The following is a 13,866-nucleotide window of genomic DNA, read 5'->3' as shown; positions in this document are numbered from 1 at the left end:
CCCTATTGCAAGGCAAGTTGGGTCTTGCTACAAAACTTTTGACACATTCATCATGAAAGCACATAATCAACAAGTAGAATGCATCTAACAAAATGACCCACTTTCCTCATCTAAGTGGTCGGATTTTTCAAACATCAAAACATGGTCTCGGTCGGGAGTACCGTCTCAGGAGTGCCAATTGAGGTGCCAACCCCCTAAATGTGACAAAAGCAACCCTTGTGTGACCAATGCTCAAGAAACAAATTCAAGAGCGGGGAAAGGGAAGAAAGGGCAAGTCCGCCGAGAATTACAAAACCGACACAAGATTCAACCAAGGGACCCACGACTAAGGAGACCAAGGCAACGACATCCTCACGGTTTTCACTCGTCACTCAATGAAAGAATAGGGTGATTTTTGTGACAAAAAGTAACCAAAATCACTCAACTAACTCGACTAGCGAAAACGTGCCCGCAATCTAATGTGTAACACCGTCCTATGTCCAATGAAATGCAAACAAAGGGAAAAATGCACAAAACATGAAGCAAGGGTTACAATGGGGCTAAGGAGAAGGTCGAAACGGGATTGGTGCAAGCACCGTTTGGACATGTGGGGTTCAAATCAAGAATCGTCGACACATCCCATCCCATCTCTTATTGCAACACATGAGACACGTCTATGCCCTAACATAGCATTGATGACCAAAACCATGCAAAAATTGCATAAACCCAACTCAAGTAGGAAAAATTTGATAAAACTCCTTTTATTTCAACAAATGGTAACGTCTACACCGTAACAACGACTCGGTTTCCCAAGTTATGCAAAAATTGTGTAAACCCGACTTATTTTGGAAAAACATCAATTTGCCCCTTTTTATTTAGCAACGGCTTTTTCTACCCCCTTAAATGATGAGTAGGGGTGTTGCTCGCCTTTTTCTTTTCCTTGACACCAAACAAATATTTACAACATAACTCATTTTTCTTTTGATTTTTCATGACTTTTTCACTTTTCTATTTTTTTTTTTTTTTTTTTTTTTTTTTTTTTTTCTCTTATTTTATATACAACACCAAATGTAGACAAAATTTCGACCCAATGGACACGTACTTCGTCCATCTCCAAATTCCGACTCCACCACCTAGACACTTCTACAAATCATGACCCATTCTTGATTAAGGAGGGGTGTTTTTGGGATGTAGCTCTTTTAGTGGGTATGCCAAAAGGAATAGGCTAAGGCTCAGAGGGGTGAATCAAAAGGAAATCAATGCAAGGGACGAAACTAAGCTAATTTGGCTATTGTGAGGTTCATGAAACTGATTTTTGCTTCATACCATGTGCACAAAAAATGTAATGCAATTTCATGATCTAAGGACGATGCGACACACTTATGCGTAATGATGTGACACGCCTCGCGAGGAGACCTACTCTCGAACCTAGATGAGGGCGGGGTATGAATGTACCCGCCCTAGGAGGCTCTACCCTTACCTTTGAGTAGTTAAGTCGAGCCGAAGGTCTAGCCTACGGCCCAAGGTCTCACAAGTTCGGTCTAGACTCATAGGTCAAGCTCCCCCTTCCTCGGCTAACTAAGAGGCCACGGGTGCGAGTCACGAGGAGGGGAAAGGCACAAGTGGGCACAATAGTTCATCATGGGGGTACTTGGTTCCCTTCCTTTGACCATGTCCTTCCTTAAAAGCTTATTTACAAACTCAATGCAAAAGAAAGAAATGCAACAAGTATTTACATGTGACAAATGCATGCGGAAATTCAAACAGACATGAAATGAAACGTGCAACAAATTGGCTAAACCTAGCGAAAGACATCAACACCAAAGTTCCAAACGGTCTCCCAAGGAGACACCCAAAGCAACAAAATTCCCATTCTCCTTCAAAATATCCAAGATACTAAAAAGAAAGAATAGTAAAAAGGAGCAAGAGATAGGAAGGATTATACCAAGCGGTCTTCAAACTCCTTTTTGCCTCAAGTGGTCAATGCGCCGAGCCAAAAGGTTAGACAAAACATATATAAACAATGCAATTTTTTGAATTTTTTCAGAAATTTTTCAATTTTTAGGCATTTTCTTGAATTTTCTTAAATTTACAAGCATTTACAAATATATATACAAATATTCACAAGAGTGATATTTCCCTCCCCACACTTGAGATGTACATTGTCCTCAATGGACAAAAGCATAGGGAGTGAATAAGAAAAAGAAAGGAACATATTTTTTTGATTTTTGATTTTTCAAAGGGAAAATAACATATTTTTGTGATTTTTGGTTTTGAAAAATTAAAAAGACATATTTTTGGGTTGTTGATATGAGAACTCCCTCCCCACACTTATTTATTTACATTACCTCCAAATGGAAATAAATGTGTGGAGGGAGTATAAATTAAAAGACATATTTTTGTTTTTTTTTTAGGCCCTCCCCACACTTATTTATAGATATGGGAGGGCAATTTAGTGAAAGAAAATAACATGTTTTTGGTGATTTTTGGTGATTTTTCAATTTTTAGTTGGTTTTTTTTTTTTTTTTTTTTTTTTTTTTAAATGCAATGCATGCTCTATTCTATATGCTAAATTGAAATGACAATGCAAATTATGCTACGTGAATGCAAGTACTAAATGTGACAATATATTACAAAATTGAAATCTAATGCAATCCTATATGATGCAACTAAATGATTTATCAACTAAATGCATGCGAAAAATTTAAACATGAATGAGAAATTTGGATAAAAGGGAAGAAATCATACTTTGCATTTGGATTGATTGGGAGGACAAAAGAAACCATCAATTCGGGGACTAAGACCCCATCTCATCATCAAAATCATCATCATTGATATCATCTCCGGTGTTTAAATCGGAGCCTTGAATTAAATCATCGGCGTTGAAGGTGAAATTACCTCCACTACCGTCGACACCCGGAAAACCACCCGTGAAATCACCACTCATATTCATCACGCCGCTATCTCCTCCCGTGACACCACCACCGGACCCCGACGCACCCGCATCACTAGCAAAATAGGGCCGAACTCCCCCAAACCATTGGGCCTCATGGCCCTCCGGTCTAGGCTCGGGCATAGGCGGGAAAACGGGTCGCGCAAAGTAGTCCGGTTGGAGGTTAAAACCTCCGCGGACCATACTCCCATCCTCTCTCGAGTAGTTCCCATCGGGCCAAGTGAAGTAGGAGGGGTGAGGGTACTCATAACCCACGTAATCCCGACGACAAAAATCATCATAGATGGGATAAGTACCGGTAGCTTGATCATAATATATCCGGTCCAATTTTCTTCCCAAAACGTCCCTCTCACTAGCGGCTTTCGCCGTGGCAATGTCCATCCTCTCCATCCACTCGGTTAGGGAAGGTGGCAAGGGAGGAGGGGTCGAGGAGGACGTCTCACCTTGTTGAAATTGCCACGGGGGAGGTCGATGAGTTTGTGGCCTTTGATATTGGAGGGTGGAAGGAGTGTTCACCCGGCGGTCTCGGGAATAAACCCGTGGAATAGTGGGAGGAGGTTGGTCGGCGGGAGGCTCTTCTTCAATATCAAGGAGATAGGACTCCTTGTCCTTTTCAATTTTTACCGCGGTAGCATTTGGAAGCCGGATTGAGTTTTTGCGGTTGATTTGCCAATATTCAAGATCGTCAAAGGGGCTCACCTTGAACCACTCAAGCTTGGTGGTCATGTAGTGCTTTGTCAAGTAGGTGTCCCCGGGTATCCAATTCATCGTGGAAAGGTCAACCGGACGATCCATGTTACGGGCAATTCGGGTGATCATGCCACCCACATGTATCGGGACTTTGTGCCCCGGAGAACTTGCAATTTTTGATAGGTTAAGGGCGAGGTAGTGAGCCACATTAATTCGGAAGGGGGTGGGTTTGGTGAACAAGTAGGACCCTAATATTTCAAGCTCGTGGGTCCTAAACACCCAAGGTTCATCCACCGCAAGAACGGTGCACCCCATACATCTATGCCACACCCGAATGACGGGATTGTGGCAACTTGTCGCGGGCCTTTTCACCCCGGGTTGATCATCAAGGCCCGCAATCGCCTTCCATACACGGGAATAGTGAAAATCAGCGGGCGGGGTATGCGACGGCGCATTTTCCAGCCCAAAAATTTGAGCCAACCTACCCAAAGTGATGTTGTGTTCCCGGTTCATTAGTCTAAAACTAAGAGTGGCCACCATCCCCGATTGCCGGCTCTTGGTAATCTTAAGACTACTCAAAAATTCCCATGTGATCCGGGGGTAAGTATACTCATGCATGTGAAATATTCCCCTCATACCACACCCCTCAAACAAAGTTTCCGTCTCCCTAGCAATCCCAAGGGCACACAAAGACGGATGATGAAGAAACTTAGTAGGGGTGAGGGGGCGATTTTTAAAGAGAATAAACTTACCCTTCATGGTTGGTGTGGTAAACTCGACTGTAGAAAAGTCCGGATCAGGGTATGTATCGGTCGCCGCCCGAGCAATCAATGCCTCTTGGTCCCTTGCTATGTCGGCCCTTGTTCTTCTTCCGGTCATCTTGATGATTGGAGGAGATTGGTGAAGGTTGGAGGGAGTTTGATTGAGTTTTAATGGAGTTAGGGTTAGAAAGGGGGAAAAATAATGGAGGTTTGAAGAAGGAAGGAAGAAGAAATGATTTGGGAAAGGGGAAACACGGGTTTAATTTGATGGTCTGCGTGTGCGTTTTGCCGGTTGGTGAACCGGCAACCGGTCTGCCGGTAAAACGCACTCCCCTTTTTTCAATTCTTCGAAATTCCTTTCTGAAATGCTTGGTCTCGCTGCCGGTGCACAGACCGGCTGCCGGTCCACCGGCAAAACACTCTCCTCAACTTATTTTCCCAAATACCAGGTGTGTTCTGCCGGTGAGCCGGATGCCGGCCTACCGGCAAAACACACTCCTACTTAAAAAACCAACTTCCCAGCTTCATAATATGAGTGTTCTACCGGTGGGCCGGTTGCCGGCCTGCCGGCAAAACACTCCTTTTCACCAATTTTCAAGATTTTCTAAGTCTTCATGTGTGTCCTGCCGGTGGGCCGGTTGCCGGCCTTCCGGCAAAACACACTACTCATCATCAATTCTTCGTGTTTTCAACATGCCAGGTGTGTTATGCCGGTGAGCCGGTTGCCGGCCTACCGGCAAAACACACCCCTTCTTCAATTTTTCAAAAATTTGCTTGGCCTCGCTACCGGTGGGCAGGCCGGCTGCCGGTCCACCGGCAAAACACAACACACAGCTATTTTTTCGTTGTGTTCTTCCAAATTGCTCAATTTTTCTTCAACTCAACTTTGAGCAATTTCATTGACCCCGGGATTCATGTTTTCCACAATTACTCCGACGCATGATGTCGGGATTTCGGGTCAACGAAAATAAAACTTGTGTTCTTCAAAAGTGACCTCCGTCACCAATCCAAATTGACAAAATACGACTCCAAATCTCTCACTACTAGTCTAGAATGCAAGTTATTTACAAAGATGCATGGGTTGCCTCCCATGTAGCGCCCTTGTTTAATGTCGTAGGCTCGACGGAGTTATGAATAACAATCAATAATTTGGAATAAAAGTGGCAATTGAGCCCACATTCTTGATAATAGGGGTTCCGGCAATGTAGTGCTTTAGCCGTTGTCCATTTACCTTGAATGTTTGGTCTCCATCGGAAACTTCAACCGACCCATAGGGAAAAGCTCGGACCACGGTGAAAGGCCCCGACCACTTTGACTTTAATTTTCCCGAAAAGAGCTTGAACCTTGAGTTAAATAGGAGAACCAAGTCCCCCTCCTTGAATTCCCTCCTTATAATAGCTTTGTCATGGAACCGCTTGGTCTTTTCCTTGTACAACCTAGAGCTCTCATAAGCTTCTAGTCGGAATTCTTCAAGCTCATTGAGGTCAAGTAGCCGCTTCTCCCCGGCGCTCTTTAGGTCAAAGTTTAGAAGACGGATGGCCCAATGTGCCTTATGCTCCAACTCAACCGGTAAATGACAAGGCTTACCGTACACCAACCGGAACGGTGAAGTTCCTATTGGTGTTTTAAAGGCGGTCCGGTAAGCCCACAATGCATCGTTGAGCTTGGTAGACCAATCTTTCCTTGACCGGTTCACGGTCTTTTCGAGGATCATCTTGATTTCACGGTTAGAAATTTCGGCTTGGCCGTTGGCTTGTGGGTGATAGGCAAGGCTCCGCCTATGTTGCACCCCGTGCTTCTTGAGTAAAGCATCAAGAGTCCTCTCCCGGAAATGTGTTCCACGGTCACTTATCACAATTCGTGGGACTCCAAACCGGGGGAAGATGATTGTCTCCATGAGATTGGTCACGGATTTTGCGTCACAAGTCTTTGTTGGAATTGCTTCAACCCATTTACTCACGTAGTCCACCGCAACAAGAATATACTCATTCCCATTTGATGAGGGAAAAGGGCCTTGATAGTCAATGCCCCATACATCGAATACCTCCACCTCAAGTATGTAGTTCATTGGCATTTCATGCCTCTTTGAAATGTTACCACTTCTTTGACACTTGTCACACTTCTTGACGTAGGTGGCCACATCGTGAAATAGGGAAGGCCAAAAGAATCCACATTGGAGCACCCTCGCGGCGGTCTTTCGTGAACTACCATGCCCTCCACTTGGCATGTCATGGCAATGAGAGATTATGGGTTGGACTTCTTCATTGGGGATGCATCTTCTAATTATCCCGTCGGCACAAGCTTTGTAGAGACACGGTTCTTCCCAAAAATATTGCTTAAGGTCGTGGAAGAATTTCTTTCTCTTATGGGAATCATAACCGTGTGGGATGACCCCGGATACCAAATAATTTACATAGTCCGCGTACCACGGGGTATCCATCAAAGCTAGTGCGAATAGTTGATCATCCGGTAATGTGTCATCAATTGGCAATCCATCCTTATCCTTGACATGGAGTAGCCGAGAAAGATGATCGGCTACCACATTTTCTACACCTTTCTTGTCTCTAATCTCGATATCGAACTCTTGCAACAATAGTATCCACCGAATCAAGCGGGGCTTTGACTCCTTTTTAATTAGCAAGTGTCTCAACGCCGTGTGATCGGTGTGCACAATAACCTTAGAGCCCACCAAATAAGAACGGAACTTGTTCATGGCATATATGACCGCCAAAAGCTCCTTTTAGGTGGTAGTGTAATGTGATTGAGCTTCATCCAAAGTCTTGCTTGCATAATATATGGCATGGAGTTTACCATTCTTCTTTTGTCCTAGCACCGCTCCCACCGCCACATCACTAGCATCGCACATCAACTCAAAAGGTTCTCCCCAAGTGGGAGGTTGCATGATTGGAGCGGTGATGAGAGCTTCCTTCAACCTATTGAATGCATCCAAACACTCATTAGTAAATTCAAATGGCACATCTTTTCCAAGCAACAAAGTTAAAGGTCGGGCAATCAAAGAAAAATCCTTAATGAATCTCCGGTAAAAACCGGCATGCCCAAGAAAACTCCTAATTCCTTTAACATTAGTGGGAGGGGGTAGAGTTTTGATCACTTCAATCTTGGCTTGATCAACTTCCAAGCCCTTACTTGACACTACATGACCCAAAACAACCCCGGATGTCACCATGAAGTGACATTTCTCCCAATTCAAGACTAGACCACTCTCTTGACATCTTTTCAAGACCTTACCCAAATTAGCTAGACATCCATCAAATGAGGTGCCTACGACCGAGAAGTCGTCCATAAACACCTCCATGATGTTCTCAACATACTCGGAAAATATAGCTAACATGCATCTTTGAAATGTAGCCGGCGCATTGCAAAGCCCAAAGGGCATGCGCCTATAAGCAAAGGTGCCGAATGGGCACGTGAATGTGGTCTTTTCTTGGTCATTAGGGTGAATCGGGATTTGGAAAAATCCCGAAAACCCGTCAAGGTAGCAAAAATGAGAATGTTGGGCAAGTCTTTCCAACATTTGGTCAAGGAAAGGGAGGGGAAATGGTCTTTCCTAGTTGCCTTGTTTAGGCGCCTATAGTCTATGCACATTCTCCACCCGGTTGTGACTCTTGTTGGAATTAGTTCATTCTTATCATTGGTGACTACCGTGACCCCGCCCTTCTTCGGCACAACATGCACCGGGCTCACCCATGCACTATCGGAGATAGGGTATATTATGCTTGCATCATAGAGCTTCAACACCTCCTTCCTAACCACTTCTTTCATAGCGGGGTTAAGGCGGCGTTGAGGCTCAATGGAAGATGCACTCTCATCCTCCAAATGAATGCGATGGGTGCAAAAAGAAGGGCTAATCCCCTTGATATCATCAATTGAGTACCCAATGACATCCTTGTATTTTCTCACAACATCAAGCAATTTTTGAAGTTCGGTGTCATTGAGTGCACTATTGACAATAATAGGGTAAGTATCATTAGGGCCAAGGAAAGCATGTTTAAGAGTAGAAGGAAGAGGTTTCAACTCCACTTGAGGAGGCGTGGATCTCTCCTCTTTCTTATCATCTCTTCTCAAACTTTCAAATTCTTTTTCCGGGTCTTCTTCAATTGTTGCTTCCATAGCTAAAGCATACTCCCGGTGCTCCTTGCAATCCTTTACCTTGCCCTCAAGGAACCCTTGCAAACCCTTGTCTTCATCAAATTTCTTCATATCAACCCACTCTTCTACCACATCAATCATATAACAAGACTTTTCTTCCGAAGGCTCTTTCATAGCCTTGTTCAAGGAGAATTCAACCTTTTCTTCACCCACTTGCAAAGAAAGCTTCCCATTCTTCACATCAATCATGGCACCCCCCGTAGCAAGGCAAGGGCGCCCCAATATGATGGGAATATTTGAGTCTTCGGGGATGTCCATTACATAGAAATCACATGGAAATGCAAGTTTCCCCACCTTGAGTGGGACATCCTCCACAAGACCAATAGGGTATCTTACCGACCTATCCGCAAGTTGGAGAGAAACTCTTGTCGGTGAAAGCTCATAACCCTTCAACTTCTTGAAAATTTTGAGGGGCATAAGACTAATGCTTGCCCCCAAATCACACAAAGCTCTCTCAATGTGCACGGTCCCAATCTTACAAGGTATGGAAAAACTCCCCGGGTCTTCAAGCTTTTGAGGAGCTTCATTCATGAGAATTGCACTACACTCTTTGGATAAGATCACCGTAGTTGTTGGGCTCAAAGAGTTTTTGTTTGAGATAAGCTCCTTCAAGAACTTGCCATAGCTTGGAATCTCCTTTACGGCATCAATGAAAGGCATGGTAATGTTGATACCCTTCATCATGTCCATGAACTTCCCATACTTTTGTTCAAGTTTGGCTCTTGCCAACCTTTGTGGAAAGGGAACCGGTGGTACATAAGTTCTTACCACTTGTTGTTGAGGCTCTTCAACCATCCTTGTTGGTTCATCAATCACTCTTGGAGTTTCCACCACAATTTCCACAAGCTCATCTTTTCCCTCCTTTTCTTCAATCACCTTAGGAGGTTCAACCACAACTTGAGGTTCAATGACATTACCCGGTCTACTACTCTTTCTTTTCTTGACAAATTCCCGGTCTTCCAAATCTCTACCACTCCTCAAGTGAATAGCGTTCATGGTTTTCGGATTTTCCTCGGTTTTACCCGGGAATTTACCTTGGGAGGCTTGTAGTTGGCTCATTTGGGTAGCCAATTGGGAGATTTGGTTGTCCGTCATCCGTTGAGAAGCTTGCATTTGGGTCCTAAGTTGGTTGATGGATGAGGTTGTCTCGTCATGTTTTTGAGTGGAATGGTTGATGAATTGTGTTTGAGTATTGACAAGTTGGTTTTGGGAAGTCATCAATTGTTCCATCATGAGTTCCAAGCTTGACTTTGGTTGGGTGTTTTGTTGGAAAGGTTGAGTGGTTTGTTGGAAAGGTGGGTTGGTTTGTTGGAAAGGTGGAAAGGTGGGTTGGTTGGTGGGTTGAGTGGTTGAAATTGTTGTTGTCTTGGTTGGAAGGTTCTCCCTTGGAAACCCGGTGGACCTTGATTGAATGTCGTGTTTTGTTTTTGAGTTTGGAAGTTTGGTTGTTGTGACTTTTGTTGGAAGGTTGGGTTTTGGACATTTTGAGAGCCATAAGAGAAGTTTGGGTGGGCTCTCAATCCGGGGTGATATTGGTTGTTGTTAAATGCTTGCTTGGCCGGACTAGACTCCCATATCCCGTTCACTTGCTCCATACAACTTCCATCTCCAACCACCAAGGGACACTCATTGGGTGGGTGTCCTTGGTCTCCACAAAGCTCACAACTATAGACTTGGTTCCTCATAGAAGAATTGCTAGATGTCTTGCTTGAGCTCATCAAGGCTACTTGTTGCTTAAGCTCTTCTATCATCTCTTTCACTTCCACATTGTTGGCCGACTCGACCGTTGACTTCCCCTTCCTCTTGTGCCTATCATTGTTCCAATGAAAGGTACGAGAAGCCATTTCTTCAATAAGCTCTTTCGCCGTCTTGTGGTCTATCTTATCCAAAGCTCCCTTCCCCGAGCCGGAATCAAGGTTCATCTTCATATCATTGTTTAACCCTTCATAGAAATTGTTGATGAGCTCATCATCTCCAATACCGTGGTGAGGACATAGCCTTTGGAGGCCCTTGTACCTCTCCCATGCTTCATAAAGGGTCTCATCTTCTTGTTGGGTGAACCCTTGGAGCTCACTCTTGATTCTTGCGGTTCGTTGGGGTGGGAAATACTTGTTGAGAAAAGCCTTAGAGACATCATCCCAAGTCCGAAGAGAGTCGGGTTCACAACTTTTAAGCCACTCCTTGGCACTTCCCCTCAAAGAGTAAGGGAAAAGCCTAAGGCGTACGGCATCCTCCGTCACTCCATTGGCCTTGAACATGTCACAACTATCCAAGAACTCGTTAAGATGCTCGTTGGGGTTTTCGGTGGCTCCCCCTCCGAATTGGTTCCCTTGGACTAGTTGTAGCAAGGTGGCTTTCACATCAAAATTGTTGGCTTGAATAGGTGGCTTCACAATACTCGGATTCACCACCTTTTTCGGAGCCAAGTTATCTCTCATAGGAACCGCGGCCATTGTTACTTCCGTTTCCGGTGTTGCAAAAGGATTTTCGAAAGTTTCAAAGACCCGTGGTTCTCCTTGAAGGTTCTCAATTACTGGATTTTCTTGAGGAATCGGTGTTTCTATAAGCCCTCTTCTACGAAGTGAATTTAGTCTTCTTGCGGTTGCTTCGATCTCGTGGTCAATCGGACGTATTGGATGACCTCTTCGAGTTCTCCTTCTCATGCAAAAAGTCCTACACACTCAAGAGAGGGATTAGTAACAAAGGACTTAGTCTAAACAAGAATGAAAACAATTAATATCTAGCCGAACTCCCCGGCAACGGCGCCAAAAACTTGATGGTAGTCAAGCTATACCTCGCAAGTGCACGATTTTATCGTTGTACACTATTAAGGGTCGATCCCACAAGGAGTTGAAAAGATTACTAATTGTTCTAATCCGATCGTTTAGCTAAGTCGAAAATAAAAGATGATGGTTGATATACTAATGCTACCTAAAATGAAATGAGATGCGATCTAAACAAAAGCAAGATAAATGTGCAACAACGAAAGATAAGTTGTAACTCAAATGATTAAAAGGCCTAGGACTCGGTTCTTCCCAAACTATTCGCAATTCCACATGGTTAAATTTCTAGGCTAATCACAAAGGTAGTTAGGTGAGGAGGTGACGGCTCTAATTCGCCTAAGACCCCCCTCTCGGGTTCGAAATAGGACACTAGCACTACCCACCAACCCCCCTCTCGGGTTCGAAGGTCGGAATCCCTAACTTAATACCCCACTACCCCAAAAACATGCATTTTCCCGAGATAGTCCGATATTCGCTAAGGTCATTAAGCCCCATCAATACCCGGGTCATCCCACTCCCTCTCTCGAGGGTCGATTTCAAACACTAATTTAGAGGTGTCCTACCCCGGTTCTCCCTTTCGGTCTCAACCGAGGTCAACAATAGGGTCAAGTCTCGGGTACCCAAATCACAACCTAACCAACTCTCGTTGGTGGTCAAGGGTCGTAAGTCAACACTACCCAAGAGTCAACCCATAAACCAAGTCATCCCTCTAAACTACCCTCACCAATTTCCCCAAATAATTAGCCTTTATGAAATTCAATTAATGAAATTACTCATGTCGGGTCAAACCGAGCCCTAGTGGAAGACTACTCACTAATCATGGTTCTAATTGCAAAATTAACAATAAAGATGGAAACTTTGGTCACAAACATGGTGAGAAGATGAAATTCACTACTAAACATGCAACAATCTAACAATGGGTGTAAGGAAAGATGATTTAATCTAACAATGAGAGTGATAAAAACCTAAAGACACAATCTTTAACCAAATCAACTCAAAGATTAAGTCTTTGAGGACAACTACCCAAGGATGAACAAAAGGAAGAGGAACAAAGGAAAGATGAACAATGAAAAGATGAGCAATGATGGAATTAACAATAACAAACAAACAACAACAACAATTTTAACATAAACAATCAAACAAACATAAAAGATGAACAAAATGTAAACAATTGAAAATAGGGAGAGAAATAATACCAACAAAATAGTGAAAGAGGAATTTGGATAGAAATAATAAAGAAGGAAATCCTTCAATCTTCTTACAAACCCAAATTCAATCACTAATTGATTGAAGAACTTCTCTAATTAAAGAAAGATTAACAAAGAGATTAAGAAAGTTTAAAGCTTGAAAGGGTAAAATTTCTGGATCTAGGGTTATGTGTTTAAAGGGGTTTAAGAGGGGGTATTTATAGGCTTGTACAAAATTAGGAAGAAAAGAGGAAGAAAAGCCCAAATCCCGTCTTTGCTGCGTTTTTGGTCCACCGGCGGTGCTCCTACCGGCAAAACGTGCAAAGAATTAAAACAAGCGGCATCCGTGTTTTTGCCGGTGGGCGGTTTGCTGCCTGCCCGCGGCAAAACACCTTCTTCAGGACTTTGGGTGTGTGAAATGCCGGTTGACCGGCTGCCGGTGCTCCCACCGGCAGCGAGGCCAAGCTTGTTTTTAACCAAATTCTTCAATTAATTCCATCTGCTGTGCTTCACCGGTGGGCCGGCTGCCGGCCTGCCGGCAAAGCACATTCCTCAACTTTTCTTCAAAATCCAAAGTAATTCTCTGGGGTGTGTTTTGCCGGTGGCTAGACCGGCTGCCGGTCTGCCGGCAAAACACCTTCTTCAGCATTTCTTCACCTCTTCTTCATGTAAAGGCAATGGGGTGCCTTTCTTGCCCCGAATTCTCCATACTTGGGTCGTTTCCTACAAAAGGATGCACACGGTAACAAGTACGGGTATTGGGCACAAAACGCAAGGAAAAACACCCGAAACCGACTCGATATGAGTCGGTATGCATAAAAGAAAGAGGGAATTAGAGGTAAATTAATCGTATATCAGGACTCTTCTACATACTGGAGTGTAGTTAAAATATTTTGAATCAAGCCTTGATGCTACCCATAGAAAGGGCCCCTGAACTCGGGAATAGGTAGCCAGCCATTCAGGTCTTGTACGCCCAAATTGCTCGAACTTCTCCTGCAACTTGAAAGTCTGTTTGCAGCTAGTGTCATTTGTGCCAAATTGAATTAGTACTAATCCCATAAAATGACAAGTCTGCCTGCACATAACAGGCACCAAAGACTCTATCTCATAACCTTGGCTCATTAAACAATCTGCCAATTTAGAGAGGTCAGGACAATCATACTTCCCTTTTTGATTCATATAACCTGGAACATTCGCCAAAACACAAGTATAGGGAGATACAAATAAATGAGACATTGTGTGCAATAGGGATTTTTGAAATGTTTTACAGAAGAGAGAAGAGAGGTTATTGGTATATACTATTATGTTTCAGAAATTAGATATTTATAGGCCTTGTATTTGGC

General features: G+C 43.7%; 1 non-coding gene across 1 annotated transcript; it reads left to right on the top strand.

The window, feature by feature from the left end:
• The first annotated feature begins 10,530 nt into the window (after nucleotides 1-10,530).
• On the top strand, nucleotides 10,531-10,637 carry LOC141610193 (small nucleolar RNA R71). The gene has a single exon (XR_012528087.1). It is a non-coding gene; the product is annotated as a small nucleolar RNA R71 (small nucleolar RNA).
• Nucleotides 10,638-13,866: the final 3,229 nt, after the last annotated feature.

Source organism: Silene latifolia, chromosome 10 (assembly GCF_048544455.1).
Source record: "Silene latifolia isolate original U9 population chromosome 10, ASM4854445v1, whole genome shotgun sequence".
Taxonomy (NCBI): Eukaryota; Viridiplantae; Streptophyta; class Magnoliopsida; order Caryophyllales; family Caryophyllaceae; genus Silene; species Silene latifolia.
Note: the sequence above shows the minus strand (reverse complement) of the source record. Positions and strands in the feature narration are given on the sequence as shown.